Here is a 7,954-nt window from a genome sequence, read left to right on the forward strand (position 1 = left end):
TAAAAAATTGCAACTGATCAACAGACTGTTTAAAAACTAACACACTAACAGACGAGTTAAATAACTCAGCTGGTCAAAACTTTAAGACACAACCAGACTGTTAAAAAAATTAAAAATTACAACTTTTCTAAGCACGCTTAGATTCAGCTGGTTTTACACGCGTTATGCTATATTGGTTTATTTGTGTATCAAGTTGTACTTTTTAAAGATTGTTGACAGCTAAAGTTTAGCTTTCTTAGCTCGCCGCATTTATATGGCTTCAACTGGTTGGTTGATTTTACATATGCCTATTTTCTAAATGTTAAAAGTTAATGACTATTATTTTTTATAAATGTTAAGTATAGTTAATGACTATTGTTAGCAATATGTTTGGTCTAAATACATATTCTAAGTAATTAATTTTCCCTTGTCTTATTAATTAGTTGTGACTTGTTTAACGTGTGTATAGATAAGAAACTATGATAGCCATATTATGATATAGTAATTATATATACAACATAATTAAGGCATAGGATATAAGTTATATATTATAATGACTGTGGATCTGGCTGGTAACATAACTGAATTAATTCAACACGTTAAAAAGTAACAAAAAATATTCAGTACAACAAATGTTGCAAATCATGACCTAGCCTAAGCTAGACCTTGTGAGTTCATATGCTAAAAAGCAAGCAGCATTGGCCGGAACACTGCGAACCATTGCCGGGTGCAAAACCTTTATATAAACCACCAACTCCTTCAGCTTTAACAATCTTTTTGAAAGCATCAATAGAACCAGAATATTTAGGATTCGTATAATCATATCAATCTGGATCACACTCTTGACCACGTCGGTTGGGTAAACCTTAACCCAATATGACGCACCGGCTAACCCGCCTGCCAACATCAATGAGCCACGGTTTAACCGAGAAGTGTCGGTCCCACCAGCCATGTATGTTTTAGAGCTTCGTATACACCAAACAACGTGGCGTTTCCAGGTACTTCGCGGGCGAATGTGGGAAGTAAACCTTTGTAGACGACCTCTAACTCCACCTTCAGACCTCAAGACCTGCTTAGCCACGTCCATCGGACCACCATACTTGCCCGCTGATGCAGCAGTTTGCAGCTGCAGCTTCTGTTACTGCAGCTGATGTTGCGCCTGTTGCACCACCTGTGCCTTGGGCTTAGAAGTCTAGATTTCAAGAAACCAAGTTGCATATTTCAAGTTATAATTTTGACTCATACCCTTTGACCTTTAAGGTCAAGCATACGTTTCAGCAACATGGGTCAATTTGGGTCGGTCTTGGGCTGTAAATACGAACCAAAAATATATAAAAATCAGGTTTAAAATGGGCTCGGTTTTAGTTTTACCATTTGGCTCGAAAATTTTGGTCCGAAATTAATGACCCAAAATAATGAGTTTCAGCTTGAAACTTTGTGCCTAATTATTTAATTTTTTTGTTAGTTAATAAATAACTAGGGTTTTACCCGGCGTGTTGCGCTGGGCAGGTTGGTAAACTTCAAGTGTCGTCTGGTCCCCAACGTTGGAGGCGATAAGTCGACTCGAATTCAGTCGGTTTCGGTGTCGGTACGTTAGGATATCGGAACTAAAACCCTAAACATAAAACAAAAAAAAATATAAAATTGAGGTGGACTAATGGGTTGGTATACGGGCAGTAAAACTCAAACGTTGGGAAGACCTGAGCGTTGTTGATCTCGGGCGTTTGAGACAATGAGTGTACGCAAATTCGACCGGTTTCCGTCACGTTCATTACGGTATCAGAGCTAAAACAAAAAAAAAAACATTGGCATTCGGTTGGTTTTCGTTATGTGCGTTACGGTACCAGATTTAAAATAAAATGCGGTAAGTCTACGTGAATTCGGTCAGTTTCCGTGACGTTCGTTAGGATACCGGAAAAAAATTGCCATTTTAGTTAGTTTTCGTTACGGTACCAAAGCAATAAAAAACCGGATAATATATATATTGAGGTGCACGAATCAGTGGTGGTCCATCAGTAAACTTGAGCGTTGGTAAAACTCGAACGTTGTCGGTCCCCGGACGTTGAGGAGACGAGTCTAGACCGAATTGGTCGGTTTTTATCATGTTTGTTACGGTACCGGAAGTCAATCAAACAAAAACCACAAAATTGATGTTTGATCGGCTTTCGTTATTTTTCTACGATACTAGAACTAAAAACAATAAAAGGAAAGCAAAAAAAAAAAGAAAAAAAAAACAACTGACAAGTACGGTGCTCTCAGCGGCACCAAACTTGTCAATTGTTATATATAATAATTGCTTATTACACATTTGAACCTCATAACTTTTTAGTCATACCTTTTTATTATCTTTTTTATAAATTACTTAGAATCGGGCTTGTCGCATTTTTTGGTATGGTTCAGTAAATTCAGTTCGACTCGGTTTATTCTTTTTTGGTTTTAGCAAAAGCAAAACCGAAGTGAAAAATCAGGTTATAAAAAAAAAAACTCAAACCAACTCATTGGTTTATTATTGTTTCAGTGATTTCGGTTATTCAGGTAACAGGCTGGTTATTTCGGTTTCATTCACATCACCACCTAAAAGACTTATAAAAAAACTGATCACATATATGTTGCAGTTAAAAGAAGAGCACTGACCTGCATTTGATCAACTCAGTTGGAGTGGCCAAGAACGAGACTGCAAATCCAGCACCGGCTCCAGCAATGAACTGCTGGTTCACAGTCAGGGGTGCGCCAGGGTGGGACCTCAAAAGGGTCTCCATTTGACCCCTGACCGAGAACAAGGCAGCATTGAATGCTGCCACGGTGGCAAGTGGGGCCCCCATACCTTTGAATAGGCCCCCTGCGCCGTTAGCTGCCACTGTCTTTTTAACCGCGTCTATCGCCCCAGAGTATTTGGGGATTTCACCTGGTAGCGGAGTAGGTTGACTTTGAAGTTTGACCTTGATGGTGTCAAAAGGGTGGCCAACTACCAATTGGGCCACCCCTCCTACTGTTCCAGCAGCTAAGTCCTTTGCTACATCACCCATCTGTAAATGTATATTACAAAAACTAATATATCATTTACAAACCATTAGCTTTTAAAGTCAAAATTTACATCAATTATGTTTAAACTTTTGATTCCATGTACTAAAAACCAGAACAACCGAACCGACATTTATAACCTAACCGAATCAATAAAAACGGTAAAGACGATTTCTGTTATTGAATTTATGAGCTAACTTTTTTAATGTAAAGTAAACTATAAGAGATTAATAAATGGTGTTACCCAAAAAAATTGGTCCAAATATTTGATAATCAACTAATCATTAATATTAATTAAATTTCAAGCTCAAATTCATTATTTTGGGCCAAATTCTTTTTCAGCTCAAATGTTTCAAGCCCAAATGACAAAACTTAAACCTAACCGAACCCATTGTGAAAACTAAAAACCGAGAAAACAAAATCCGAACTTTTCCCAAAGCATAAAAACTGAAATTCCGGTTTTCGGCTTACTTGCCAAAACTACCCATACACACCCTTAAAAACTTCTATTGTGATAAACTATCTGTCCAGGTTCAATGTACCCATTAATTTAACAACTTTTACTTTGATAAAATATTGTCCAAGTTCTATAAAATATTCACTTGATCAATCAACACCAAATTCAGGACATGACATTGAATTCAATATAATGATTTCTAAAACAAATAGAAATTAATACTTTCTTTTAACAGTAAAATCATACCTTGGCGGATATTTGATACGTTCGCAAGAGATTGATCGATATTAAACTGGAATATCGAAGTACCTAAAACAATGAAAACAACAACATTAATTACTTGAAAAAGAAAGATCATGAACATAAAATAAACATGTGTTTCAAATAATGTTCATGGATCATTATAGAGACTAAAAAACATATGTAGAGTGAAAAATACCAAATGCATGAATCTTTCAAAATTGAAATCTTTTTAGAGGAATATGCAAGGGTTGTTAAAAGGGTTTGTGTGAAATTGAAATCTTGAAATTTGAACATATGTTATATATATGAAGGGAGATTGGATGTGAACCTGTGAGAGGATACCAGAGGACAGGATTCGCCGATCAACCTGCAACTCAACAATATCCTAAATTTGTGTAGGTCAGGAATGGCTGTCCAAAACAAACAAAAAACAATGTGGCAAACATTGGAGAGTGGGATCATCATTCTATACCCAAACATTCCCAATGCAAAATTACAAAACTTTCTATAAATAAATATAAACATTCAGAGTATGGCCGTTACTAGTTTTCTTAATATTAACGTATGTATTTTAAATGCCAATTATTACGTAAAAGAGATATCCATTTCCTTTTGTAAGTTCAAGTTATTTTTTTTAAAACGACTTTTTTGTATTTATGCGACGCCACTCCTTAAATTTGGAGAGTATTAATGCTCTACGGATTATTACTAGACTTCGCTCTGCTTGCGGTGCGCGCATATAATGTATATATGTGTGAACCCTCGGGTGGGCAAAAGTGAAATTGCACTAATTTTGACGTTATTTTACTAATCTAGTGAAAATAATGTTAAAAGTGGCGGAAGGTTAATCATACATCATGTGGTGGCAATAGCCGAAAGACAAGGGTACATGCACCAATCGACAGTGTCCCGATGGTTGAGTGTTATGTGCCTTATGTCCAAGGCTTTATGCAAAACTACTATCGAGCCGGGGGTCTCACCGGAAGCAGCCTCTCTATTCCTAAAGGGTAGAGGTAAGACTGTCTACATCTTACCCTCCTCAGACCCTACAATAGCTTTGCTATTGGTGGGATATATTGAGTACAATGATGATGATGTATTATTATTAGACTATGATGTCTTAACCGGCCCCACGTTGGGTTCAATGTTTGTGTTGATACCCTAGATGAATACTTAGGTAATGAGATACTTGGGAATGATTGATCAAATGCAATGGTTGAATATGAATATCAATATGATTATGTGAAAGTGAAAATGTAAGTATCTTATTGATTGTCTGTCTCCCGTTACAAACATATCTCCTCCTCTTATAAGGTAAGAGAGAATAGGAAGTTACATGACATATAATACTAAGATATCAAGATACAAACTATTTTCCCCTGGTCCCGAGTCTTTTCCGCCGGACCCTCCTTTTCCTCCTTTTACCCAGCGTGTCTTCTCCTGAGCCTAGCAGACCATCTTTCTTGGGCCGCCCATTTGGACCAGGCTGCAATACCTTTCTGCAGCCATAACAAAACCTTCACTGATGTTATCTTTATCCCACATGCAAGCTATTTTCTCTTTGTCCCAGGTCTTTTCCACTGAACCCTCATTTTCCTTCTTTTATCCAGCGTATCTTTTTCTGAGCCTGGGAGACCATATTTCTTGGTTTTTCACTTGGACCAAGCTCCAGTACCTTTATGTGTAACATCTCACTTTTGATTATAATAAATAAATGAAATTTCGTTTATTCAATAAAGTGTCTTGTGTCGGTTTCGATAATAAACTATAAGATGATGGGCTTGGACTTTAAAAGATGGAATAAGAGATGGAATGGGCCTTAGGTCCATGGGCTTAAGGGAGTATAAATACCTCTTAAACCATAAACCTTTCCATTTTTATCCATCTCTACACCATAGTCTACACCAAACACTATCTTTCAAACCGAGCCAAGATCCAAAGGTGAAAACCCGAACCCGTTGGTGCTAGATCATCGTGACAAACCTAAACAACATCAAGACTAGACCGTGTTCGTAAAACGACTCGTTTAAGCTACGTTTATATCGAGAACTTGTTCATATAGGTTTGGAATCGTTTAGAAATCATAGATATGTTTGAGTCTTGTGAAAACAAATCTAACGAAACAAAACTTACTGAAACCGATTAACATTTGATAGGTTAATTGTTAACCTAAAAGAACCCGTAATATAGATGCAAAAATCTCACCCTATAAACAGGGATATTTGGATGAATGGATGGTTGGGGTTTGTAGGCGAGGTGATTCCGAGTTCATTGACACCTAAATCATGATGTTTCGTTAAGTATCGAAGGTTTAATTGCAGATCTGATAAACGTTGACTGCATATTTTTCATATCGATTTTGACTTTGACCTCGGAGTTAAAGTCTGGATAAGATTGATGCAATTCGTTAAGATATGGTAACGAATTAGTTAACCAATTCGTCAGGGCTAGATAACGAATTAGCTCCCCAGTTCTTTATGATCTAGATAACGAATCAAGCGATTCGATACTCACCCAATTCGTTATGTTAAGATAACGAATCAGGTCACGTCAAGATAACGAATTAGATAACGAACTAATCTAACGAATCAGATCATGTATGATGACAAATCAGATAACGAATCAGGTGATTCGTTACTCGCCAATTCCCTAAGTTCTAGTAACGAATTAGACCACGAATCAGGCTACGTTCAGATAACGAATTAGGCTTAATTCACTATAACGAATGAGTGGGAGAATAAAATAATAATTTAAAATCCTAATGGAAAATGTGTTAAGCCAGTTAATGGAAATAAAATTTTTCCAAGCTGACCTGGCAACTCGACCCAGCCAGGGGCTCTGCCCCTTGGACCCTGCTAGGGGCTGCCGCCCCTAATACCCCGCTTCCAGGGGCGCTGCCCCCGGACCCCCCGTTCGTTGAGGTTAATAATTAAACTAGAAACTCGATATGGAAAGTGATAGTAATTGTGACATTCGTTGATTTCGGGTCCCTTTATATTCGTTGTTTGTATTCGTTTAATCATTTAAACCGACCCGTTTTGTAAACCAAAACCCTCAACATATTCAAAATGATGGTTTTTATGTTACAATATTGTTTTACACTTGTTGGGTCTTGAAAACATCCTTTTCGGGCCTTAAAACGTGTTAAAACACTTAAAACCAACTCCGGGGGCCAAACTGTCATTTTTGAAAGTTTAAAAAATATTCCAGCCTCCACCCCGTCGCGGCGCGTGACGGGGGAGCCTCCTGCAGTCGCGTAGAGTGAGCTGCTTCAGCTGCAGCTACGGGTTTTTGTTGTTTTGTGCTTGTTTTGACCCTTTTTTGCATGAAACTTCTTGTGTTTAACACCCATATTTGACCACCAACATTACCCTATATATACACACACCCTTTCCCCTTCAGTATTCCTTGCTACATCTCTAAAAACTCTCTCAATTCTCCATAGATCCAAGGTTGTTTTATTTATGTGTTCTTAAAGTTTTGACTTCCAAATGTCAAACCAAGTTTAATCTTTCATTCTATTTAGCTTATGTAGTCTTATTAATACTTGTTTATGGTGGCGCGACATATATATACACACCCCTTGTTACCTTTGTTAGTTACTTCTCTGACTCCGGTTGGTTAAGTTTCGGACCTCGTAAGGCAAGGCTTCATGGAGGACTTCGTGTTCTTGATATATATACACACACGTAACTTGTTTGCACATATTAATCTTGTTTAAATTATGCTCTTTTTAGTTTGTTTGTCATATTTATGAATTTCCATGGTGGGGGTTTGTAGAGACTAACTTCGGTTTAACCGTAAATAGTCCAAACCGTGAACCGAACTTGTTACTAGTTTTGTTAAATAATTGTTTTAAACATGCTTTATGTTAGATTTATGTTTCTAAAATTCATTTGTACAAGTTCTTGGTTATTTGGGCATGTGGAGACCATCAAGGAACGTATTGTGAGATGGAAACCGAACCAATCCGATTTTTACTCGCTTAAGACACACAAGTGTGTTTTTAGCTATCAAGACTTGTATATTTCTTTAAAAATAGTTTACAAGCTGATTTTAATTATTTTCTTAAGTACTTGGAATTGTTGGATCCAACTTGATCTCATAACATAGTTTGGACCGACAAAACCAAACACTCACTTAACGTACGTTGTTAGTTCTAAAACAATAAATCTACATACTTGGTTAAGTCTTATAAAGTTTTATTGAATTATCTCAAAACATTCATTATTTTGGAAAGTTGACTTTGGGTTT

The 7,954-nt window shown here is 37.0% G+C and overlaps 1 pseudogene; it reads right to left on the minus strand.

Moving 5' to 3' along the window:
• Positions 1 to 628: 628 nt before the first annotated feature.
• On the minus strand, positions 629 to 3,008 carry LOC143606188 (mitochondrial carnitine/acylcarnitine carrier-like protein; annotated as a pseudogene).
• Between the last annotated feature and the right edge of the window lie 4,946 nt (positions 3,009 to 7,954).

This window comes from Bidens hawaiensis, unplaced genomic scaffold (assembly GCF_021521415.1).
Source record: "Bidens hawaiensis isolate Kalapana, Puna unplaced genomic scaffold, B.hawaiensis_p1.1 tig00073442_1, whole genome shotgun sequence".
Taxonomy (NCBI): Eukaryota; Viridiplantae; Streptophyta; class Magnoliopsida; order Asterales; family Asteraceae; genus Bidens; species Bidens hawaiensis.